The 27,226-nt window shown below is 45.8% G+C and overlaps 1 protein-coding gene across 2 annotated transcripts in view; it reads right to left on the reverse strand.

Moving 5' to 3' along the window:
• ATAD2B (ATPase family AAA domain containing 2B) overlaps positions 1–27,226 on the reverse strand; it is a 153,206-nt gene that overhangs the window by 119,436 nt on the left and 6,544 nt on the right. The gene's annotated exons all lie outside the window — the stretch shown is intronic.

Below are 27,226 nucleotides of genomic sequence, written 5' to 3' on the forward strand. Positions count from 1 at the left end.
GGCTCCGAGAAACAGATTTTACGGTAAGCAAACAAAAATCCTGTTTTCTCTATCGCCTCATTGGGGGACACAGGAACCATGGGATGTCCCAAAGCAGTCCCTGGGGTGGGAACAGCAGAAAAACTCCATTCAGATCGGAGGACTCACCACTGCCGCCTGCAAGATCCTTCCGCCTAGGTTGGCAACTGACGAACCGTAGGTATGGAGCGTATAACATTTGGCAAATGAGTGAACGGAACACCAGGTTGCTGCCTAGCAAAGTTGTAGGGCGCATGCACCATGGTGTACCGCCCAGGAGGCGCCCACTGCCCGGGGCAGAGTGAGTCTTAATCCCAGGAGGAGTCACTCTGTTCTTGACACGGTAAAGGTACAGTCACACTAGACGATATTGCTAGCGATCCGTGACGTTGCAGCGTCCTCGCTAGCGATATCGTCCAGTGTGACAGGCAGCAGCGATCAGGCCCCTGCTGTGCTGTCGCTGGTCGGGGAAGAAAGTCCAGAACTTTATTTGGTCGCTGGACTCCCCGCAGACATCGCTGAATCGGCGTGTGTGACACCGATTCAGCGATGTCTTCACTGGTAACCAGGGTAAACATCGGGTAACTAAGCGCAGGGCCGCGCTTAGTAACCCGATGTTTACCCTGGTTACCATCCTAAAAGTAAAAAAAAAAAAAAACACTACATACTTACCTACCGCTGTCTGTCCTCCAGCGCTGTGCTCTGCACTCCTCCTGTACTGGCTGTGAGCGTCGGTCAGCCGGAAAGCAGAGCGGTGACGTCACCGCTCTGCTTTCCGGCCGCTGTGCTCACAGTCAGTACAGGAGGAGTGCAGAGCACAGCGCTGGAGGACAGACAGCGATAGGCAAGTATGTAGTGTTTGTTTTTTTTTACTTTTAGGATGGTAACCAGGGTAAACATCGGGTTACTAAGCGCGGCCCTGCGCTTAGTTACCCAATGTTTACCCTGGTTACCGGCATCGTTGGTCGCTGGAGAGCTGTCTGTGTGACAGCTCTCCAGCGACCAAACAGCGACGCTGCAGCGATCCGGATCGTTGTCGGTATCGCTGCAGCGTCGCTAAATGTGACGGTACCTTTAGAGGACGAGATGCTGACTCTGAACAAGACAAGGCTTTGTTCTGTTGGCAAGCCACCAGAAACGGGACAGGGAGTTGAGGACAATGGTCAGACTCTCCTGGGCCTGAAAGGGGCAGAGCCTTGATGAGGATGACTTCAAGATATGGAATGAGCACTAGGCCCCTGATCCTCAAAATGGCCATAAATGTATCCATGATCTTTATGAAGACACTGGGAGCGGTCGCAAGACCGAGCGGCAGGGCGACAAACTGGAAATGACTCTTCTGCGCCGCGAAACGCAGGAAACTCAGGTGTGCTGGGGAAAATCAGAACATGGAGTTAGGCATCTTGGATACCCATGGAGCACAGGAATTCCTGTGGAAGTCAGAACTAAACAGAGGAACTTCATCCTGAAATGCTGGAGGCGGAACCTTCTGTTCACTAACTTCAGAGCCATAATGGGTCGAACTGCGCCGCTCTTGTTCGGCACTACAAGCAGGTTGGAATAGAAACCTGTGAAGCGTTCCTGCTGTGGGACAGAAACGATAACCTCCGAACAAAGAAGGAAGGTAATGGACGCAAAGAATCCTGGGATCAGAGGAGGCTTTTTTAAAGGGCGGGATTCGAAGAAGTGATTCCGGGGCCGCGAAGCAAACCCTATCTTGTATCCAGAGGATACCACCTCCCTGATCTAAGCATCCTCCACCGAGGCCAGCCAAACATCCCTGAAAAAAAACAAGAGACGCCCGCCCAAACTGGAAAAGACGCTGGGCCCTTAGCACGAGTTACGCCGAGGAACATCTGCCAGGTCTAGGCCTGGTGGACCAACCATGGGAGTTGCGGGAACGCCGGGAAGGGGTAGGCTTGAAGGAAGCCTTTTCTCTAGCCAGACGAGACCGTGGTCTGTGTTAGCTAAAGGAATCTTCCGACGTCTCGAAAAAGTGAAAGGACAAAAGGAAACTCGTGCCTTCCGTGGCGTCCTTAATAATTTGTTCCAGCATGTAGCCAAACGACGGGCCCCGTGGAAGGGGAGGCTGGTAAGGGACTTCTTGAAGACAAGTCCGCCTGCCGTGTGTAGAGCCGAATATTCCGCCGGATGGCCACCATATTGCTGGACGCGTGAGCTGCACAAGCCGCGCATCTAGAGAGGCAGATACCAAATATTTCCCTGCATAGGAAATCAGCTAGGACCGAACTTCTAAGCACGCTTGTGTGCCAGGATCATGGTCCTGCTGTCGGATCTATGAGGATACGGGGTGGCAGTACACGCCGTACTCAGTCCATAATGTGGGATTACAGGTGTGACTGTTCACCCTGTATCCCTCCGGAAATTATGAAAATTGAAGTAGATAAGGATCTAATGAAAGACCCGTGTCCACCTCCTACTCACACTAAGCTAAACTGAATATCCTACTTTCTGTCGGTAGGGTGTACACTGCAGAGGAGGAGCTAACTTTTTTATTTGCATAGTGTCAGCCTCCTAGTGGCAGCAGCATGCACCCATGGTTTCCGGTGTCCCCCAATGAGGCGATAGAGAAAAAACAAAATGTCAGTTCTGCAGATCATTGGCCCATGTAAAAACTGTAATTGTTCGATGTTCCATTTAATTTCCCGTGCCCCTCTCCTCCACAAAGGGTCACCGGCCACCTGAAGTTTTGGGACAGGACAGCAATTCTTTGTGGAAAGTAGCATAGGCTGAACAAAAGGAATAAGCAAGCAGCTCCTGAACCGTGGGCATACATTTGCGCAGTGTATGTTTCGACACGTAATAACGGATTGACAGATTACAGCAGATCGCTGGAGCCCCGGGACACTGATCAGCAACGGAGATCTGCTGTAAGACTCCATGCAAGTCCGAGCTCGGGCACTGCTGTATCATCATCAAGTGCACGATCCACGTGTGTGTTTGTGTGTAGTGACCTAGGTATAGGTACTGTGTGACTAGTAACATCTGTCCTGAAGCCTGCATGTCTCACCCAGGTGTTAAAACGCGATAAAACCGCATTAGAAACTGCAGACATATGCATCCTATCATTTAGAATGCATTCTGCACATGATGCGTTTTTTTCCGTGAAAAAAATGCATCGCGGTAAAAAAAAAAAAAAGCAGCATGTTCATTAATTTTGCGGATTTTCTGCGTTTTTCCCACTATTCTATGCATTTGTGAAAAAACTAGAAAATCCTGACGTGTGCACATACCCTAAATATGTATTTTCCTAAGACAAGCAGACTTCTGTCTCCAAATCTCACCAGGGGGTCTTGCTGGAAGCCAAGAAGAAAGGTAAAATTTGACATCTCTTAGCTCTTGGAAGAGAGATGTCAATTACGGCCTGATAGTATCTCTCTGAGAACGTTTACACAAAAGGATCTCAAGAGAAAATAATATATTCATTGGTAGCGTGGCAGTGGTCCAATCAAAAACAAGCAATTATGATATTACCCTGAGAGGCTGGTCTAGAAACCGGACCTCCAGACCAAAGCTATAAATTAGACCTGTATACCTAGAACCGTGTTCACATAATGGGGGCAGCTGAGCTGGTGTGATCCAATCTACATTCATCCTACCCTCAGGGAGCAGAAAGCAAACTACAAAGTTAGATGATTTCTTTAAGTTTTCTCCTGTTTATATTATACTGTTTTGCATAAGTTGTATGTCTTTATTATCATATTTTAATACCTTTTTCTTACTCTAAGCACTGAACCTTTTTGTATTAAAGTATAAACTTTAACAAGTTGAACCTTGAATGTTCTAACAAATCCAAAGCCCAAGGTGTGTGAGTGGTAGACAATATTATTACTAAAATTTCCGGGACTCATCGCCCGTGAGTTCGATGAGTGGTGTCAGCGTATATGAGCGGGTGTGTGGCCTGGGTCGGTGTGATTTATGCTCCCATTACAGACAAGGACAGAGGTTGAATGCTGGAGAGTGGGGAGATAGAGGCACAACCCCAGGTCACGTGCTGAGAGCGGGTACGTTACGAATTAGTGACACCACGGAGTGGGGATCTGTGACACATATTCCACACTTGATAATTATCACAATTTTCATAAAAGGATGTAACACGGTGATAAACATAAATGAAGGTGAGGTTGTAGAAGATAGTTTTGGGTCACAAGTCATGCACCATGGCAAGAGCGAGAACAGCAACAAGACAAGGTAGTTATCAGCGAGGTCTCTCCCAGCAGACAAGGTAGTTATAATGTATCAGCGAGGTCTCTCCCAGCACACAAGGTAGTTATAATGCATCAGCGAGGTCTCTCCCAGCACACAAGGTAGTTATAATGCATCAGCGAGGTCTCTCCCAGCACACAAGGTAGTTACAATGCACCAGCGAGGTCTCTCCCAGGCAAAGATTTCACAGCAGACTGTGGTTTAGAGTGTGATGTTTAAGCTCTTTTGAAAAAGCGTCAACTAATGGGCAACGTTGAGGACTGTAGATGCAGTGGTCTGAAACTGAGCTCAGCAAATGTCAGAAACCTCATGATTACTTCCCTTCAAATTGGAAGATTTTCAGCAGTGATATCAGATAATTGGCAACAACCAGTGGGATCAAGATATACCCATATACTGTTAGAAGAAGTCAGTCCAGAAGTGGTCTTCATGTAAGAACCATACCATCCAGATGAAAACAAGGCCAAGTGACTAAACTACATACAAAAACAGAACTGGGATGCAGAAAAATGGCAGCAGGTGCTCTCAATCACATGGTGCCTGCAGACTGGACTGCATTTTCATGGTGGCAGATCCTTTTTAATGGGGTCTTCCACACTGAGAAACACCGGCAGATAGTTATCCATTGTACAGTACCATCAGGGAGGAATCAGATTTGCTCCAAAGTAATTCTGTAGTAGGACAACGACCCCAAACATCTAAGCAGTCATTAAGATCCATCTTAAGGGTAAAGAAGAACAAGGAGAGATGACATGGACCTCACACAGATCCCAGATCTCACATTGTCCAGTCTGGGAATACAAAAGGATTCGCACAAGCCACAAACACAAGAAGATCTGAGGTCAGTTCTCCAAGATGTTTGGAACAACCTCCTGCCAAGTTCCTTCAAAAACTGAGCGCAAGTACCTGGAAGAAGTGATGAAGGCAAAGGGCGGTCACCAAATAGCAGTGCGATTTTTTCCTATGTTTATTTTTTTTAATCAATTAACAAAATGCAAACTGAATAATCTATTAACACTTCCATTTTAGAAACCTTACTGATATTGCAGCATTTTTTCCACTCTTGCTTATAAACTTTAAGGATGTGTGCACACAGTATCTTTTTCAGACGGAATCCACCTACCGTATATACTCGAGTATAAGCCGAGATTTTCAGCCCAAATTTTTGGGCTGAAAGTGCCCCCCTCGGCTTATACTCGAGTCACGGTAGCGGTGGGGTCGGCGGGTGAGGGGGTGAGGGCGCTGAGGTATACTTACCTAGTCCCAGCGATCCTCGCGCTGTCCCTGCCGTCCCACGGGCTTCGGCGCTGCAGTTTCTTCCTCTCTTCAGCGGTCACGTGGGACCGCTCATTACAGAAATGAATAAGCGGCTCCACCTCCCATAGGGGCGGAGCCGCTTATTCATTTCTCTAATCAGCGGTGCCGGTGACCGCTGATAGAGAAAGAAGCTGCGGCACCGAAGACAGGAGGGGACAGCGCGAGGATCGCCAGGACTAGGTGAGTATAGCATATTCACCTGTCCTCGTTCCAGCCGCCGGGCGCCGATCCATCTTCCCGGCCGGCGCCTCCATCTTCCCGGCGTCTGCGCTCTCTGACTGTTCAGGCAGGGGGCGCGATGACGCATATAGTGTGCGCGGCGCCCTCTGCCTGATCAGTCAGAGCAGAGACGCCGGGAAGATGGAGGCGCCGGAACGAGACGCCGGGAGCTGCAATCAAGGGAGGTGAGTATGTGGTTTTTTTTCTTTATTGCGGCAGCGGCGGCACAAATTTATGTGGAGCATCTATGGGGCACAGTGAACGGTGCAGAGCACCGTATATGGCACAGCACAGCTATGGGGCACAGTGAACGGTGCAGAGCACCGTATATGGCACAGCACAGCTATGGGGCACAGTGAACGGTGCAGAGCACCGTATATGGCACAGCACAGCTATGGGGTACAGTGAACGGTGCAGAGCACCGTATATGGCACAGCACAGCTATGGGGCACAATGAACGGTGCAGAGCACCGTATATGGCACAGCACAGCTATGGGGCACAGTGAACGGTGCAGAGCACCGTATATGGCACAGCACAGCTATGGGGCACAGTGAACGGTGCAGAGCACCGTATATGGCACAGCACAGCTATGGGGTACAGTGAACGGTGCAGAGCACCGTATATGGCACAGCACAGCTATGGGGCACAGTGAACGGTGCAGAGCACCGTATATGGCACAGCACAGCTATGGGGCACAGTGAACGGTGCAGAGCACCGTATATGGCACAGCACAGCTATGGGGCACAGTGAACGGTGCAGAGCACCGTATATGGCACAGCTATGGGGCACAATGAACGGTGCAGAGCACCGTATATGGCACAGCACAGCTATGTATGGGGCACAGTGAACGGTGCAGAGCACCGTATATGGCACAGCACAGCTATGGGGCACAGTGAACGGTGCAGAGCACCGTATATGGCACAGCTATGGGGCACAGTGAACGGTGCAGAGCACCGTATATGGCACAGCACAGCTATGGGGCACAGTGAACGGTGCAGAGCACCGTATATGGCACATCTATGGGGCACAATGAACGGTGCAGAGCACCGTATATGGCACAGCACAGCTATGTATGGGGCACAATGAACGGTGCAGAGCACTGTATATGGCACAGCACAGCTATGTATGGGGCACAATGAACGGTGCAGAGCACGGTATATGGCACAGCACAGCTATGTATGGGGCACAGTGAACGGTGCAGAGCACCGTATATGGCACAGCACAGCTATGGGGCACAGTGAACGGTGCAGAGCACCGTATATGGCACAGCTATGGGGCACAGTGAACGGTGCAGAGCACCGTATATGGCACAGCACAGCTATGGGGCACAGTGAACGGTGCAGAGCACCGTATATGGCACATCTATGGGGCACAATGAACGGTGCAGAGCACCGTATATGGCACATCTATGGGGCACAGTGAACGGTGCAGAGCACTATATGGTTCACACCTATGGGGAAATATGAACGGTGCAGAACACTATATGGCACAGCTATGGGGAAATAATGATCTATTTTTATTTTTGAAATTCACCGGTAAATGCTGCATTTCCACCCTAGGCTTATACTCGAGTCAATAAGTTTTCCCAGTTTTTTGTGGCAAAATTAGGGGGGTCGGCTTATACTCGGGTCGGCTTATACTCGAGTATATACGGTAATTAAAAAAAACACTCCATAAAATGGACATATGTAATATCAACACCGCTGTGCTCATATTCCATCTTCTGTCATTTCTTTTTACAGCTTCAAGGTTCGGAAACCGTGACAAGGTTAAAAGTGGCGACTTGCTACAATGACCCACATCTGGTACTGGTGGTCATGTCCATTCCTAAGAGCCTTCTGGGAGGGAGTTCTTAAGGTTATTATTGAGGTAACAGAGGTGGCAATCCCGACTTCTCCAGTGGCGCTGCCATCATACATGTTCCCTACATCCAAATCCGCCTATTAATCCCTTTGTGACCGGGCCAATTTTTACAATTCTGACCACTGTCCCTTTATGAGGTTATAGCTCTGGAACGCTTTAACGGATCCCACAGATTCTGAGAATGATTATTCGTGACATATTGTGCTTCATGTTAGTGGCAACATTTCTTCGATAAGACTTGCGTTTATTTATGAAAAAAATTGAAATTTGGCAAAAATGTAGAAAATTTTGCAATTTTCAAACTTTTTATTTTCTTTACCCTTAAATCAGAGAGTCATATCGCACAAAATAGTTAATAAATAACATTTCCCACATGTCTACTTTACATCAGCACAATTTTGGAAACAATTTTTCTTTCGTTAGGACATTATAAGGGTTAAAAGTTAACCAGCGATCTCTCATTTTTCCAATAAAACCCCAACACCACAACCCTAACCCCAACACCAACACCACAACAATAACCCCAACACCAACACCACAACCCTAACCCCAACACCACAACCCTAACCCCAACACCACAACCCTAACCCCAACACCAAAACCCTAACCCCAACACTAATACCCTAACCCCAACACCACAAACCTAACCCCAACACCAAAACCCTAACCCCAACACCAAAACCCTAACCCCAACACCACAAACCTAACCCCAACACCACAACCCTAACCCCAACACCAACACCCAAACCCCAACACCACAAACCTAACCCCAACACCAAAACCCTAACCCCAACACCAAAACCCTAACCCCAACACCCAAACCCCAACCCTTATCCTAGCTCTAACAACAACCCTAACCCTAGCCCCAACTATAATGGAAGAAAAAAAAAAAAAAAAAAAAAAAACTTTATAATGTTATTATTTTTACCTAACTAAGGGGGTGATAAAAAAAAATAGTAAATCAAACCTCCCCTTTATCTTGATCACTGTGATAGACTATCACAGTGATCAAAATGAACCAATAGGAAAAACCTCCTATTGTTGCCGGGTGCTGGCCGGCAGATCTCAGCGGGCGCACTGCCCATGAGGCCACCATTTTCTTCCCAGAAGACGACGCCAAGGGCTGGGGGACAGAGCCAGAGGGACCGGGGGAGGGGCTCAGGGGACCCAATTTCTCTCCCCTCCGGTTTGTTAGGTCATGGAGGAGAGAGAAATAAATGGGAAATCAGACTTTTTTATTTTGTTTTGTGATCGCAAGACTGGGGACAGTAAAAATTGACCCGAATCATGTTCTCCGGGGTCTCAGCTACCACCAGTAGCCGAGACCCCGGAGATTTTCCAATGCTGGGGGGCGCTATACCATTATTTCTCAGGGCCATTAAAAAGCAGCGTTGAGGAATAAGTACCATTAACTGCCGCCGTTAAAAGGTGTATCAGCGGTCGTTAAGGGGTTAAAAAAAAATCCCTGTTACAACAGGTCACCAAACAATGATCCCATGTCACTGGAGGTCAACATACCTCCAGTTGTTTGCTGAAATAGTTACAACCCACCTATAGAATCTATGACTGCACAAACTGATAAGAAAAGACCACCACAGCTAAAGGTACCTTCACACTAAACGACGCTGCAGCGATCCAGACAACGATCCGGATCGCTGCAGCGTCGCTGTTTGGTCGCTGGAGAGCTGTCACACAGACCGCTCTCCAGCGACCAACGATGCCGGTAACCAGGGTAAACATCGGGTTACTAGGTGCAGGGCCGCGCTTAGTAACCCGATGTTTACCCTGGTTACCATCCTAAAAGTAAAAAAAAACAAACGCTTCATACTTACCTTCCGCTGTCTGTCCCCGGCGCTCTGCTTCTCTGTACTGGCTGTGACGTCACCGCTCTGCTTTCCGGCCGCTGTGCTCACAGTGAGTGCAGGAAAGCACAGCGCCGGGGACAGACAGCGGTAGGTAAGTATGTAGTGTTTGTTTTTTTTACTTATAGGATGGTAACCAGAGTAAACATCGGGTTACTAAGCGCGGCCCTGCGCTTAGTAACCCGATGTTTACCCTGGTTACCAGCGAAGACATAGCTGAATCGGTGTCACACACGCCGATTCAGCGATGTCAGCGGGAGAGCCAGCGACCAAATAAAGTTCTGGCCTTCTAGCCCCGACCAACGACATCACAGCAGGTTTCTGATCGCTGCTGCGTCACACTGAACGATATCGCTATCCAGGACGCTGCAACGTCACGGATCGCTAGCGATATCGTTTAGTGTGAAGGTACCTTTAGAATGTCTTCCTCCGCCCCCCCGGCGCTTTCCTTCTGTCCGCCAGCAATTCCTCAATACTTGTCCCACTTACAATTATAGAAAATTTTGGTCCCCACAACTCAGCCTTTCCAACGTATGATGTATCCCAAAAGTGAGAACACCCCTCATATTTTTGTAAATATTTTATTCTTATCTTTTCATGGTACAGCACAGAAGCTTTTACATTTTGATACAATGTGTCATATCTTTCACACATTGGTCAGGCATCCTTCAATTTCACACACTGGTCAGGGCCATTGAGTTGGTCAGACATCCTTCAATTTCATACATTGGTCAGGGACATTGTGCTGGTCAGGCATCCTTCAATTTCATACATTGGTCAGGGACATTGTGCTGGTCAGGCATCCTTCAATTTCATACATTGGTCAGGGCCATTGTGCTGGTCAGGCATCCTTCGATTTTATACATTGGTCAGGGCCATTGAGTTGGTCAGACATCCTTCAATTTCTTACATTGGTCAGGGCCATTGAGTTGGTCAGACATCCCTCAATTTCACACACTGGTCAGGGCCATTGAGTTGGTCAGGCATCCTTCAATTTCACACATTGGTCAGGCAATTTTTACTGTACATTGGTTGGCCATTGAATTGCTCAGGCATTTTTACTTTAACCCATACACTATCACTAATATAAACTGTATAAATACTACAGCCATTCTCATGTGAGAACACCAAGACATGAAGGTTTAAACATGAGAAAAATTGCAAAAATAAATATGTTTCACACCCTACTGTATCTGCTTTTTATTACTAAAAATGCAGGATAAAACTAAAGGCAATTTTTTTTGCACTTCCTCATTGCTTTCAATGGATGAAAAAAAAACACTGCAAAAATGCTGAAAAGTGACATGCTGAAGTTTTCCTATTCAGTCAGGAAAAAAACACTGGTATGTGCATGAGATTTCTAAAATGTCAACTTTTTCTGGTACTGTAACTTTAAATTGGTTAAAAAAAATGCATTGTCTGAACATAGACTTATCCTCAGAAAAATTCAATAAAATTTTAATTGTATAGATCACTGTATATTACATCTGGCTTTTTACATTGATGCATTTTTAGGTCTCAATGTTGTAGAATATCACCAGGGATCATGGTCTGAGAGGACGGAAATGTTAGGAAGTATTCTGTTAACTAACGTGCATCACTAACAATATATTATGTTCAAGAAAATACAAATGCCAGGGATGAGCGGCGGCACCTCATGTGCCAGGCATACATATAGTGGGTATGGAAAGTATTCAGACCCCTTTACATTTTTCACTCTGTTTCATTGCAGCCATTTGGTAAATTCAAAAAAGTTCATTTTTTTCTCATTAATGTTCACTCTGCACCCCCATTTCTTGACAGAAATAAAACAGCCATGTAGAAGTTTTTCCAAATTTAATAAAAAAAAAAACATCACATGGTCATAAGTATTCAGACCCTTTGCTCAGACTCATATTTAAGTCACATGCTGTCCATTTCCTTGTGATCCTCCTTGAGATGGTTCTACTCCTTCAGTGGAGTCCAACTGTGTTTAATTAAACTGATAGGACTTGATTTTGGAGGCGCACACCTGTCTATATAAGACCTCACAGCTCACAGTGCATGTCAGACCAAATGAGAATCATGAGGTCAAAGGAACTGGCCAAGGAGCTCAGAGACAGAATTGTGGGAAGGCACAGATCTGGCCAAGGTTACAACAGAATGTCTGCAGTACTCAAGGTGTGGCCTCTGTGATCCTTAAATGGAAGAAGTTTGGGACCACCAGAAGTCTTCCTAGACCTGGCCATCCAGCCAAACTGAGCAAACGTGGGAAAAGAGCCTTGGTGAGAGAGGTAAAGAAGAACCCCAAGATCACTGTGGCTGAGCTCCAGAGATGCAGTAGGGAGATGCGAGAAAGTTTCACAAAATCAACTATCACTACAGCCCTCCACCAGTCGGGCATTTATGGCAGAGTGGTCCGACGGAAGCCTCTCCTCAGTGTAAGACGTATGAAAGCGTGCATAGAGTTTGCTAAAAAAAAAACACATGAAGGACTCCCAGACTATGAGAAATAAGATTCTCTGGTCTGATGAGATGAAGATAGACCTTTTTGGTAATAATTCTAAGCGGTATATGTGGAGAAAACCAGGCTCTGCTCATCACCTGCCCAATACAATCCCAACAGTGAAGCATGGTGGTGGCAGCATCATGCTATGGAGATGTTTTCAGCTGCAGGGACAGGACGACTGGTTGTCATTGAAGGAAACATGAAGGTGGCCAAGTACAGAGATATCCTGGATGAAATCCTCTTCCAGAGTGCTCTGGACCTCAGACTTGGCTGAAGGATCACCTTCCAACAAGACAATGACCCTAAGCACACAGCTAAAATAACAAAGGACTGGCTTCAGAACAACTCTGTGACCATTCTTGACTGGCACAGCCAGAGCCCTGACCTAAACCCAATTGAGCATCTCTGGAGAGACCTGAAAATGGCGTCCACCAACGTTCCCCATCCAACCTGATGGAACTGGAGAGGATCTGCAAGGAAGAATGGCCGAGGATCCCCAAATCCAGGGGTGAAAAACTTGTTGCAACATTCCCAAGAAGACTCATGGCTGTACTAGCTCAAAAGGTGCTTCTACTCAATACTGAGCAACTGAATACTTATGACCATGTGATATTTCAGTTATTCTATTTTAATAAATTTGCAAAAATTTCTACTTCTCTGTTTCTTTTTTCAGTCAAGATGGAGTGCAGAGTGAACATTAATGAGAAAAAAATGAACTTTTTTGAATTTACCAAATGGCTGCAATGCAACAGAGTGAAAAATGTAAAGGGGTCTGAATACTTCCCGTAGCCCCTGTATGTGCAGGCAGCTGACATGACTGCAGGCCGCTCTGCGCACCAGCTGCTTCTTTGTTTACATGGGGGAGGCAGCAGAGATATGTGCGGCCCCAGATGAACCTGTACTGGGAGAGCTGGGAATGTAAGCAGACGGCTGCCAGATACACACACAGCTCTGCTGAGCCTTCCCCGGAGCATGGCAACCAATGCTATACAGAGACCACACTGCAAATATACAACTTCTGGTGCAAAGTCCTCCCCAATTACGAGCATCCGACACATTTACTAATAATGATCCTGGAGTAGATTTATTCAGAAGCTTACTTTACTTTCACCCCTCTGTTCTTCCTCCTGGAAACACAGGACTAAATCCATTACTAGGGGTGATTATTCCTCATCAATGGGGCAAAACCATAGATACTCCGCTCTGACACCAGAAGCACGTTGACAAAAGGTATAAGAACCCCGCGGGTCATAAATGGAGGCATTTCCAGGAGGAATAACACCGCTATGTTGATGAATATAGTTACTCTGAACTCTACACCATGCCGCCCCTCTGTCCTTCCTCCTGGAAATGCATGAATAAAGTAATAACTGGGTGTTAAAGAGGACAGCGATTGGCTGCAGCGGTCAGATGACTGGAACATCAGAGGCACATAAGGTCAGCGACCAGTACCAGGACCCAAAACCAAGATGTCCTAGTGACCGCCAACGGGGCGGGCTGCTAAACCTGGAGGGTCTTCCCGAGGAGCCGTACTGTCTGCACTGTATGTTCCCATCAGCCCGGCTAATGCAAAACTACAACTCTCAGCATGCTCAGATGACAACTCCCAGCACTGGTGTCACCATTTAGAAAATAAACAGATGGTAGAAATCAGATGTATCTGCAGGGAAAGTGAAAGTCTGCCCCCCGGATTCCTGCACCGCGGGGTCCGCACACGGATCAGCCGCATTCCCTGAGACATAATACAAGGTGAAAAGCAAAAACAAAAGAGAAAAAAAGAAAACTGTGTCTGTCCGTCCTGCAGAGAGCACAGTAACTGCAGGGAGGCTCCAGGAGCTGCAGCTGCATGTTACACCAGCTGTGACAGCCCTGACATGTGAGGAGTCATCCACCAGAGGGCGCTCCGCTCCAAGGAAACTTGTGTTCTTTTATACACTGTAGACAAGCGCCTGCTGTGCCCACACTACACCCACAGCACAATGGGCACAAAGCCTGCGGAGCCCAGACACAGCACACAAGCACAGAAGTAACGGAGACGATAAGGCCAGAAGACAGATCAGCGGCTGCGGCACCCAACACCAACCGGGGAAAGCCGCAGCAACTGGTCAGAGCGGTCAGCGAGTCATAAAGGAAAGTGTAGGGGCAGATGTAGCAGAGTAAAGTCTGTCACTCCCATGCGCATGATGAAGAAAGTGCAAAACATTGCACTATGCCATAGGACAAGCTCAGCTCTACCTGGTGCAGCAGAGCTGAAAGTGTCCTCCATGGGCTACAGAAAAGGTTTAGTTTTTACCTGTTATCCTGTATAAAAGCACAGGACAAAAAAAAAAAAACATTCAACTGTGCCACCTGGTTCAACAGGTCCCCCTGGCGCTCAGCAACAGCCCCCCACCGCCGCGCCCAGCAACAGCTTCCCTCCGTGCCACCTCTGCACCCGACGCTCAACGACATGTCCCCTCCGTGCCACCTCTGCACCCGACAAGTCCCCTCCGTGCCACCTCTGCACCCGGCAGTCAGCGACAAGTCCCCTCCGTGCCACCTCTGCACCCGGCAGTCAGCGACAAGTCCCCTCCGTGCCACCTCTGCACCCGGCAGTCAGCGACAAGTCCCCTCCGTGCCACCTCTGCACCCGGCAGTCAGCGACAAGTCCCCTCCATGCCACCTCTGTACCCGGCAGTAATCGACAAGTCCCCTCCGTGGGAACTCTGCACCCGGCAGTCAGCGACAAGTCCCCTCCGTGCCACCTCTGCACCCGGCAGTCAGCGACAAGTCCCCTCCATGCCACCTCTGCACCCGGCAGTAATCGACAAGTCCCCTCCGTGGGACCTCTGCACCCGGCAGTCAGCGACATGTCCCCTCCGTGCCACCTCTGCACCCAAGTCCCCTCCACGCCACCTCTGCACCCGGCGCTCAGCGACAAGTCCCCTCCGTGCCACCTCTGCACCCAAGTCCCCTCCACGCCACCTCTGCACCCGGCGCTCAGCGACAAGTCCCCTCTACACCACCTCTGCACCCGGCACTCAGCGACATGTCGCCTCCGTGCCACCTCTTCACCCGGCACTCAGCGACATGTCCCCTCCGTGCCACCTCTGCACCCGGCGCTCAGCGACAAGTCCCGTCCACACAACCTCTGCACCCGGCACTCAGCGACATGTCCCCTCCGTGCCACCTCTGCACCCGGCGCTCAGCGACAAGTCCCGTCCACACAACCTCTGCACCCGGCACTCAGCGACATGTCCCCTCCGTGCCACCTCTGCACCCGGCACTCAGCGACACGTCATCTTTGGAGTGATCTTAAAACTGATGTTGGGAGAAGGCGCCTTGAAATATCCGAGACCTGGAGCAGTTTACAAAAGAAGAGTGGTGCAAAATACCAGGAAAGAGATGCAAGAAGCTTGTTGATGGTTATAGGAAGCGATTGATTAAAGTTATTTATTCCAAAGGGTGCAACCAAATATTAAGTTGAGGGTGCCAAAAATTTTGTCCGGCCCATTTTGGGGCTTTTGTGTGGAATTCTTTGCCTTTTTCTCTTTTTTTGTTCCAATACACAAAGTGTACAACAAAATGTATAATTGTAGTAATTTTCTGGGACAATTTAAAGGGTGCCAACACTTTCGGCCATGACTATACACGGTGTTCCAAATTATTATGCAAACTGGATTTACCGTATTTTTCCGACCATAAGACGCACTTTTTTTCCTCCAAATTTGGGAGGAAAGTGTGGGTGCGTCTTATGGTACGGATGTAGCATGTGGGGAGGGGGGCAGCAGTGAGTGGGATCACACTGTTAAGCCACTTCAGGACTTCCCTGCTGCCCAGAATCAGTGCTGGGGAAACCATGTGATCCCGATGATTAAGTGCAGTGAATATTCATTAGCGGCTCCCTGCCCACCTATCAGCTGAGCAGTGAGCCCAGAGCAGCAAATGAATACTGCACTTAAGCAGGGACACACATGGTTTCTCCAGCGCTGATTACTGCAGCAACTGGGGAGGTCTGTGTGTCCAGGGGAGGAGGAGGCAGCAGCAGCAGGGGCCAGAGGAGAGAGGAGATCGCTGCATACCTGCCTGCCATGCCTGGGCTGGACACCGAGTGCTGTGCACAAACAGGACCTGTGATGATGTCAGGAGTGGGCGGGCTGGAGCATCACATGGCAGCTCAGAGCCCTCCCTCTTCTTGACATCATCACAGGTCCTTCAGGCTCCCCAATAGAATCTGCAGCTTCCTCATAACCTGTGCTGTGTAAAGGAAACAAGAGGGAGGGCTCTGTGTGCAGTCATGGGATGCTTTTACCTCACCACAGTGGCTGGCTGCCACAATTAAGAGGTTAGTCTTTCCAAAACACAATAAAGCACTCTGCCACTCCTTTGGTGAACTATAACTCCCAGCATGTCATAGGATCTGCAGGACATGCTGGGAGTTATAGTTCTCCCATGGGATTTTAAAGCAGCACTCCAGTGTTATTTTGCAGTGCTGGAGTGGTGCTTTCAATATAAGCCCTGTGCCCCCATTCTTATACTCACCCTCCGGCATCTTCATATAGTACTGTACAGGTACCACACTGGTCCCGCAGCTTCCAACATAATAACATACTATTATATATAATAACACTACATATAATAGTATGTTATTTATGTTATTAAATATTTTACCACATTTTTTTGCTTCAAATATTTTTTTTCCCCATTTTCCACCTCTACAACCTGGGTGCGCCTTATAGTCCGGTGCGTCTTATAGTCCGAAAAATACGGTAAGTGTCAAAGATTTAATTGTTTTGTTTTTCAAATAAACTCGTGGATGGTATTGTGTCTCAGGGCTCAATGGATCACTGAAACCATGTGATTTTAACACATGTGATAATTAGTTTCCCAGGTGATTCTAATTAAAGGAAAACTACCGTATATACTCGAGTATAAGCCGACCCCCCTAATTTTTCCACAAAAAAGCTGGGAAAACTTAATGATTCGAGTATAAGCCTAGGGTGGAAAATGCAGCAGCTACCGGTAAATTTCAAAAATAAAAATAGATACCAATAAAAGTAAAATTAATTGAGACATCAGTAGGTTAAGTGTTTTTGAATATCCATATTGAATCAGGAGCCCCATATAATGCTCTATACAGTTCATGATGGGCCCATAAGATGCTCCATATTAAAATATGCCCCATATAATCCTCCATATACAAATATGCCACAAATAATGCTCCATGCAGTTCATTATGGCCCATAAGGGTATGTGCACATAATGCAGATTTAATGCAGTTCTGCAGCGAGTGCAGATTTAGTGCAGTTCTGCGGCTTTTTTTCTGCTGCAGAAACGCTGCAGATCTGCACTGTGATTTACAGTACAATGTAAATCAATGTGAAAAAAAAAGCTGTGCACATGGTGCAAAAAAATCTGCGCAGAAACGCTGCAGTTTTCAAAGAAGTGCATGTCACTTCTTTTGCGCGTTTCTGCAGCGTTTCTGCACCCCTCCATTAATAGAAATCTGCAGTGGTAATATCTGCACAAAAACTGCACAAAATCCGCATCAATTCCGCACAAAAATGCACCTGCGGATTCTGCCAGGAGATGCAGATTTAGTGGAGAAAATTCTGCACCACATTTCCTACGTGTGCACATAGCCTAAGATGCTCCATATACAAATATGCCCCATATAATGCTCCATACAGTTCATTATGGCCCCATAGATGTTCCATATACAAATAAGCCCCATATAATGCTCCATACAGTTCATTATGGCCCCATAAGATGCTCCATATACAAATATGCCCCATATAATGCTCCATACAGTTCATTATGGCCCCATAAGATGTTCCATATACAAATAAGCCCCATATAATGCTCCATACAGTTCATTATGGCCCCATAAGATGCTCCATATACAAATATGCCCCATATAATGCTCCATACAGTTCATTATGGCCCCATAAGATGCTCCATATACAAATATGCCCCATATAATGCTCCATACAGTTCATTATGGCCCCATAAGATGTTCCATATACAAATATGCCCCATATAATGCTCCATACAGTTCATTATAGCCCCATAAGATATTCCATATACAAATAAGCCCCATATAATGCTCCATACAGTGCATTATGGCCCCAGAAGATGTTCTATATACAAATATGCCCCATATAATGCTCCATACAGATCATTATGGCCCCATAGATGTTCTATATACAAATATGCCCCATATAATGCTCCATACAGTTCATTATGGCCCCATAGATGTTCTATATACAAATATGCCCCATATAATGCTCCATACAGATCATTATGGCCCCATAGATGTTCTATATACAAATATGCCCCATATAATGCTCCATACAGTTCATTATGGCCCCATAGATGTTCTATATACAAATATGCCCCATATAATGCTCCATACAGTTTATTATGGCCCCATAGATGTTCTATATACAAATATGCCCCATATAATGCTCCATGCAGTTCAGTATGGCCCCATAAGATGCTCCATATAACAATGTGCCCAATATAATGCTCCATACAGTTCAATATAGCCCCATAAGATGTTCCATATACAAATATGCCCCATATAATGCTCCATGCAGTTCATTATGGCCCCATAAGATGCTCCATATACAAATATGCCCCAAATAGATAAACCATTATTTCTTATTTTTAGTGACTCTATAGCGACAGGGTCTGTTCCGCAGGACTGGCGCATAGCAAATGTGGTGCCAATATTCAAAAAGGGCTCTAAAAGTGAACCTGGAAATTATAGGCCAGTAAGTCTAACCTCTATTGTTGGTAAAATATTTGAAGGGTTTCTGAGGGATGTTATTCTGGATTATCTCAATGAGAATAACTGTTTAACTCCATATCAGCATGGGTTTATGAGAAATCGCTCCTGTCAAACCAATCTAATCAGTTTTTATGAAGAGGTAAGCTATAGGCTGGACCACGGTGAGTCATTGGACGTGGTATATCTCGATTTTTCCAAAGCGTTTGATACCGTGCCGCACAAGAGGTTGGTACACAAAATGAGAATGCTTGGTCTGGGGGAAAATGTGTGTAAATGGGTTAGTAACTGGCTTAGTGATAGAAAGCAGAGGGTGGTTATAAATGGTATAGTCTCTAACTGGGTCGCTGTGACCAGTGGGGTACCGCAGGGGTCAGTATTGGGACCTGTTCTCTTCAACATATTCATTAATGATCTGGTAGAAGGTTTACACAGTAAAATATCGATATTTGCAGATGATACAAAACTATGTAAAGCAGTTAATACAAGAGAAGATAGTATTCTGCTACAGATGGATCTGGATAAGTTGGAAACTTGGGCTGAAAGGTGGCAGATGAGGTTTAACAATGATAAATGTAAGGTTATACACATGGGAAGAGGGAATCAATATCACCATTACACACTGAACGGGAAACCACTGGGTAAATCTGACAGGGAGAAGGACTTGGGGATCCTAGTTAATGATAAACTTACCTGGAGCAGCCAGTGCCAGGCAGCAGCTGCCAAGGCAAACAGGATCATGGGGTGCATTAAAAGAGGTCTGGATACACATGATGAGAGCATTATACTGCCTCTGTACAAATCCCTAGTTAGACCGCACATGGAGTACTGTGTCCAGTTTTGGGCACCGGTGCTCAGGAAGGATATAATGGAACTAGAGAGAGTACAAAGGAGGGCAACAAAATTAATAAAGGGGATGGGAGAACTACTATCTGGGTATTGATTAGCGAAATTAGGATTATTTAGTCTAGAAAAAAAGACGACTGAGGGGCGATCTAATAACCATGTATAAGTATATAAGGGGACAATACAAATATCTCGCTGAGGATCTGTTTATACCAAGGAAGGTGACGGGCACAAGGGGGCATTCTTTGCGTCTGGAGGAGAGAAGGTTTTTCCACCAACATAGAAGAGGATTCTTTACTGTTAGGGCAGTGAGAATCTGGAATTGCTTGCCTGAGGAGGTGGTGATGGCGAACTCAGTCGAGGGGTTCAAGAGAGGCCTGGATGTCTTCCTGGAGCAGAACAATATTGTATCATACAATTATTAGGTTCTGTAGAAGGACGTAGATCTGGGTATTTATTATAATGGAATATAGGCTGAACTGGATGGACAAATGTCTTTTTTCGGCCTTACTAACTATGTTACTATAATGCTCCATGCAGTTCAGTATGGCCCCATAGACGCTCCATATAACATTGTGCCACATATAATGCTGCAATAAAAATAAATAAATCACATACTCCCCTCTAGTCGCTGCTCCTCATCGTCCCGTCTCTCCACACTGACTGTTCAGGCAGAGGGCGGCGCGCACACTAATACGTCATCGCGCCCTCTGACCTGAATAGTCAGTGCAGAGGACGTGGAAGACGGCGCGTCGGTGGAATGAGGGAAGAAATATGAAATACTCACCTGCTCCGGCGCAGTCCCTGGCAGCTTCTCCCAGACACGGTGTCCGGCGCCCGCAGCTTCTTCCTCTGTTCAGCGGTCACGTGGTACCGCTCATTACAGTAATGAATATGCGGCTCCACCCCTATGGGAGTGGAGTCCATATTCATTACTTTAATGAGCGGTACCACGTGACCGCTGAACAGAGGAAGGTGCCGGAGACCATGGGACATGCAGGGACTGCGCAAGGAGCAGGTGAGTATGTGACAGACGTCGCTCCCCCTCACCCACTTACACCCCCGCCGACCATGACTCGAGTATAAACCGAGAGGGGCACTTTCAGCCCATTTTTTGGGCTGAAAATCTTGGCTAATACTCGAGTATATACGGTACTTAAAAATGATGTTCCACATTATGAAGCAGGCCACAGGTTTCAAGCAATATGGGAAACAAAAAGGATCTCTCTGCTGCTGAAAAGCGTTAAATAGTGCAATGCCTTGGACAAGGTATGAAAACATTAGATATTTCATGAAAACTTAAGAGTGATCATCATACTCTGAAGAGATTTGTGACGGATACAGAGCACAGACAGAGTTCATGCAGATAAAGGCATAATGAGGAAGATTTCTGCCAGACAAATTCATTAAACAAAGGCACCACACATTGGTACTATAAAAGATCACTTTATTAATAGAAAAAAGACCACAGCCTGATCTATATTAAAAAAGCCATAACAGGCATACTGGTAAGACATAAACACAGAACGGGTAGACACAACCTGGTAGATAACAACAAATCATTATATATATGCACTAAGTGTGACAATAAAGACTCTCATTACATAACATACATGCTATATATAGCAATAGGGCAATTATGGAGTCACTTTATTAACTCCAGGACAGTGCTATAGTCACTGTCCACCAAGTACAGGTGTACATATCTAATGGTGCTGGAGTAAACAAAGTGAGTCCACATATATTACATCTGACTCATTGGAACAAATCAACATACGTTGTAACGTGAGATTAGCTAGGCCAAAGACACCTAATATGCACAATATCAGAAAAATACCAGAACATATGCCCTGCTACAAAGTATATACATAGAACATGTGTTACCCGTGTACAGGAGAGAGAGGAACCAGGAGTCTACCACACCCGACGAAGCATTTCACTGCGAAACGCGCGTCGGGTGTGGTAGACTCCTGGTTCCTCTCTCTCCTGTACACGGGTAACACATGTTCTATGTATATACTTTGTAGCAGGGCATATGTTCTGGTATTTTTCTGATATTGTGCATATTAGGTGTCTTTGGCCTAGCTAATCTCACGTTACAACGTATGTTGATTTGTTCCAATGAGTCAGATGTAATATATGTGGACTCACTTTGTTTACTCCAGCACCATTAGATATGTACACCTGTACTTGGTGGACAGTGACTATAGCACTGTCCTGGAGTTAATAAAGTGACTCCATAATTGCCCTATTGCTATATATAGCATGTATGTTATGTAATGAGAGTCTTTATTGTCACACTTAGTGCATATATATAATGATTTGTTGTTATCTACCAGGTTGTGTCTACCCGTTCTGTGTTTGTTATGTCTTACCAGTATGCCTGTTATGGCTTTTTTAATATAGATCAGGCTGTGGTCTTTTTTCTATTAATAAAGTGATCTTTTATAGTACCAATGTGTGGTGCCTTTGTTTATAGGTGTTTATTTGTAGTTTGGTAATCCACATAAGGATATATTATAGGTGTTATAGACAAATTCATTAGATTAAGACAGCAGCTGCTAAAATACCATTACAAAACAGCAAACAGTTATTTGAAGCTGCTAGTGCCTCTGGATTGCCCAGAACCTTAAGGTGTAGGATCCTACAAAGGCTTGCTGTGGTGCAGAAACCTACCATTTGGCCACCCCTAAAACAGTGTTCACAAGCAGAAACGGTTGCAGTGGGCCCAGACATACATGAAGACTAATTTTCAAACAGTCTTGTTTACTGATGAGTGTCGAGCAACCCTGGATGGTCCAGATGGATGGTGTAGTGGATGGTTGGTGGATAGCCACCATGTTGCAAGGAGGTGGAGAAATGATGTTTTGGGCCGGAATCATGGGGAAAAAGTTGGTGGGGCCCTTTAAGGTTCCTGAAGATGTGAAAATGACCTCTGTAAAGTAAATAGCGTTTGACTGACAACTTTCTTCCATGGTCTAAAAGCAGAAACGTGCCTTCAGGAGCAAAATCATCTTCATGCTGACAATGCACCATCTCATGCTGCAAAGAATCCCTCTGAGTCATTGGCTGCTATGGGCATAAAAGGAGATAAACTCATGGTGTGGCCACCATCTTCACCTGACCTCAACCCTATAGAAAACCTTTGGAGAATCATCAAGCAAAAGATCTATGAGGGTGGGAGGCAGTTCACATCAAAACAGCAGCTCTAGGAGGCGATTCTGACTTCATGCTAACAAATACAAGCAGAAACTCTCCAAAAACTCACAAGTTCAATGGATGCAAGAATTGTGAAGATGATATCACAGAAGGGTTCCTATGTTAACATGTAACTTGGCCTGTTAGGAGGTTTTGGAGTTAAATAGCTTTTTTGTTCAGTGATTGTGACCTCCTAATGCTGCAAATTCCACAAATGAGCATTTTCACTTCTTTAATACATATCAAATGTATAGAAATTCTACTGTGCATAATAATTTGGAACAGTGCATTGTGAGTTTTTATTCATTTTGGAGATAATACTGTTACCATTGGGAGGTTTCTTCAATAAAATTCCATGTATAATCTAACGGGTGATGACTTTTATTAGACTGACTGTCATTTGCACCGACCATTTAGGAAAATCCGAGAAAAATATAATTTGCATAATAATTTGGAACATAGTGTATATATAGTAGTATGTGGTGTAATATACAGTACACACCAAAAGTTTGGACACACCTCATTTAAAAAATTTTCTGTATTTTCATAACTGAAAATTGTACATTCACACTGAAGGCATCAAAACTATGAATTAACACATGTGGAATTATATATTAATTATATATTTATTAACAAAAAAAGTGTGAAACTGAAATTATGTCTTATATTCTAGGTTCTTCAAAGTAGCCACCTTTTGCTTTGATGACTGCTTTACACACTCTTGGCATTCTCTTGATGAGCTTCAAGAGGTAGTCACCGGGAATAGTTTTCACTTCACAGGTGTGCCCTGTCAGGTTTAATAAAGCAGCTAAGAAAAATGGGTGGCCATCATTACTTTAAGAAATGAAGGTCAGTCAGTCTGAAAAATTGTGCAAACTTTGAAAGTGTCCCCAAGTCAAGTGGCAAAAACCATCAAGTGCAAGGATAAGTTTATCCGAGTCACCAGCCTCAGAAATCGCAGGCTAACAGCAGCTCAGATTAGAGACCAGGTCAATGCCACACAGAGTTCTAGCAGCAGACACATCTCTACAACAACTGTTAAGAGGAGACTTTGTGCAGCAGGCCTTCATGGTAAAATAGCTGCTAGGAAACCACTGCTAAGGACAGGCAACAAGCAGAAGAGACTTGTTTGGGCTAAAGAACACAAGGAATGGACATTAGACCAGTGGAAATCTGGCTTTGGTCTGATGAGTCTAAATTTGAGATCTTTGGTTCCAACCACCGTGCCTTTGTGCTACACAGAAAAGGTGAACGGATGGACTCTACATGCCTGGTTCCCACCGTGAGGAGGAGGTGTGATGGTGTGGGGGGCTTTGCTGATGACACTGTTGGGGATTTATTCAAAATTGAAGGCATACTGAACCAGCATGGCTACCACAGCATCTTGCAGCGGCATGCTATTCCATCCGGTTTGCGTTTAGTTGGACCATCATTTATTTTTTCAACAGGACAATGACCCCAAACACACCTCCAGGCTGTGTAAGGGCTATTTGACCAAGAAGGAGAGTGATGGGGTGCTACGCCAGATGACCTGACCTCCACAGTCACCAGACCTGAACCCAATCGAGATGATTTGGGGTGAGCTGGACCGCAGAGTGAAGGCAAAAGGGACAACAAGTGCTAAGCATCTCTGGGAACTCCTTCAAGATTGTTGGAAGACCATTCCCGGTGACTACTTCTTGAAGCTCATCAAGAGAATGCCAAGAGTGTGCAAAGCAGTCAAAGCAAAAGGTGGCTACTTTGAAGAACCTAGAACATAAGACATAATTTCAGTTGTTTCACACTCTTTTGTTAAGTATATAATTCCACATGTGTTAATTCATAGTTTTGATGCCTTTAGTGTGAATGTACAATTTTCGTAGTCATGAAAATACAGAAAAATCTTTAAATGAGAAGGTGTGTCCAAACTTTTGGTCTGTACTGTACATAGATAGCGGCCAGAGTGTGATATATTGTGGTCTGTGGTGTAATATACACTGCTGAAAAAATAAAGGGAACACTTAAACAACAGAATAACTCCAAGTAAATCAAACATCTGTGAATTCACACTGTCCACTTAGGAAGCAACACTGATTGACAATCAATTTCACATGCTGTTGTGCAAATGGAATAGACAACACATGGAAATTATTGGCAATTATCAAGACCCCCTCAATAAAGGAGTGGTTCTGCAGGTGGGGACCACAGACCACATCTCAGTACCAATGCTTTCTGGCTGATGCTTTGGTCACTTTTGAATGTTGGTTGTGCTTTCACACACATGGTAGCATGAGACGGACTCTACAACACACACAAGTGGCTCAAGTAGTGCAGCTCATCCAGGATGGCACATCAATGCGAGCTGTGACAAGAAGGTTTGCTGTGTCTGTCAGTGTAGTGTCCAGAGGCTGGAGGCGCTACCAGGAGATAGGCCAGTACACCAGGAGACATGGAGGGGGCCGTATGAGGGCAACAACCCAGCAGCAGGACCGCTACCTCAGCCTTTGTGCAAGGAGGAACAGGAGGAGCACTGCCAGAGCCCTGCAAAATGACCTCCAGCAGGCCACAAATGTACATGTGTTTCCACAAACTGTTAGAAACTGACTCCATGAGGAAAGTCTGAGTGCCCGACGTCCACAGATGGGGGTTGTGCTCACAGTCCAACACCATGCAGGACGCTTGGCATTTGCCACAGAACACCAGGATTGGCAAATTTGCCTCTGGCACCCTGTGCTCTTCATAGATGAAAGTAGGTTCACACTGAGCACATGTGACAGACGTGACAGAGTCTGGAGATGCCGTGGAGAGTGTTCTGCTGCCTGCAACATCCTTCAGCAAGACCGGTTTAGCAATGGGTCAGTAATGGTGAGGGGTGGCATTTCTTTGGAGGGCCGCACAGCCCTCCATGTGCTCGCCAGAGGTAGCCTGACTGCCATTAGCTACCGAGATGAGATCCTCAGACCCCTTGTGAGACCATATGCTGGTGCAGTTGGCCCTGGGTTCCTCCTAATGCAGGACAATGCCGAACCTCATGTGGCTGGAGTGTCAGCAGTTCCTGCAAGATGAAGGCATTGAAGCTATGGACTGGCCCGCCCGTTCCCCAGACCTGCGGTGTTATATATATATACTGGTCCGTGGTGTAATATATACACTGCCCTGAGGTATACTATATATAATATATTCATATATCTCCGGCAGTCACAGTGTGATATATATATATATATACACTGCCCTGTGGTATACTATATACATACAGTTAGGGCCAGAAATATTTGGACAGTGACACAAGTTTTGTTATTTTAGCTGTTTACAAAAACATGTTCAGAAATACAATTATATATATAATATGGGCTGAAAGTGCACACTCCCAGCTGCAATATGATAGTTTCCACATCCAAATCGGAGAAAGGGTTTAGGAATCATAGCTCTGTAATGCATAGCGTCCTCTTTTTCAAGGGACCAAAAGTAATTGGACAATGGACTCTAAGGGCTGCAATTAACTCTGAAGGCGTCTCCCTCGTTAACCTGTAATCAATGAAGTAGTTAAAAGGTCAGGGGTGGATTCCAGGTGTGTGGTTTTGCATTTAGAAGCTGTTGCTGTGAGCAGACAACATGCGGTCAAAGGAACTCTCAATTGAGGTGAAGCAGAACATCCTGAGGCTGAAAAAAAAAAAAAAATCCATCAGAGAGATAGCAGACATGCTTGGAGTAGCAAAATCAACAGTTGGGTACATTCTGAGAAAAAAGGAATTGACTGGTGAGCTTGGGAACTCAAAAAGGCCTGGGCGTCCACGGATGACAACAGTGGTGGATGATCGCCGCATACTTAATTTGGTGAAGAAGAACCCGTTCACAACATCAACTGAAGTCCAGAACACTCTCAGTGAAGTAGGTGTATCTGTCTCTAAGTCAACAGTAAAGAGAAGACTCCATGACAGTAAATACAAAGGGTTCACATCTAGATGCAAACCATTCATCAATACCAAAAATAGACAGGCCAGAGTTAAATTTGCAGAAAAACACCTCAAGAAGCCAGCTCAGTTCTGGAAAAGTATTCTATGGACAGATGAGACAAAGATCAACCTGTACCAGAATGATGGGAAGAAAAAAGTTTGGAGAAGAAAGGGAACGGCACATGATCCAAGGCACACCACATCCTCTGTAAAACATGGTGGAGGCAACGTGATGGCATGGGCATGCATGGCTTTCAATGGCACTGGGTCACTTGTGTTTATTGATGACATAAGAGCAGACAAGAGTAGCCGGATGAATTCTGAAGTGTACCGGGATATACTTTCAGCCCAGATTCAGCCAAATGCTGCAAAGTTGATTGGACGGCGCTTCATAGTACAGATGGACAATGACCCCAAGCATACAGCCAAAGCTACCCAGGAGTTCATGAGTGCCAAAAAGTGGAACATTCTGCAATGGCCAAGTCA

Source organism: Ranitomeya imitator, chromosome 5, assembly GCF_032444005.1.
Source record: "Ranitomeya imitator isolate aRanImi1 chromosome 5, aRanImi1.pri, whole genome shotgun sequence".
NCBI classification, from domain to species: domain Eukaryota; kingdom Metazoa; phylum Chordata; class Amphibia; order Anura; family Dendrobatidae; genus Ranitomeya; species Ranitomeya imitator.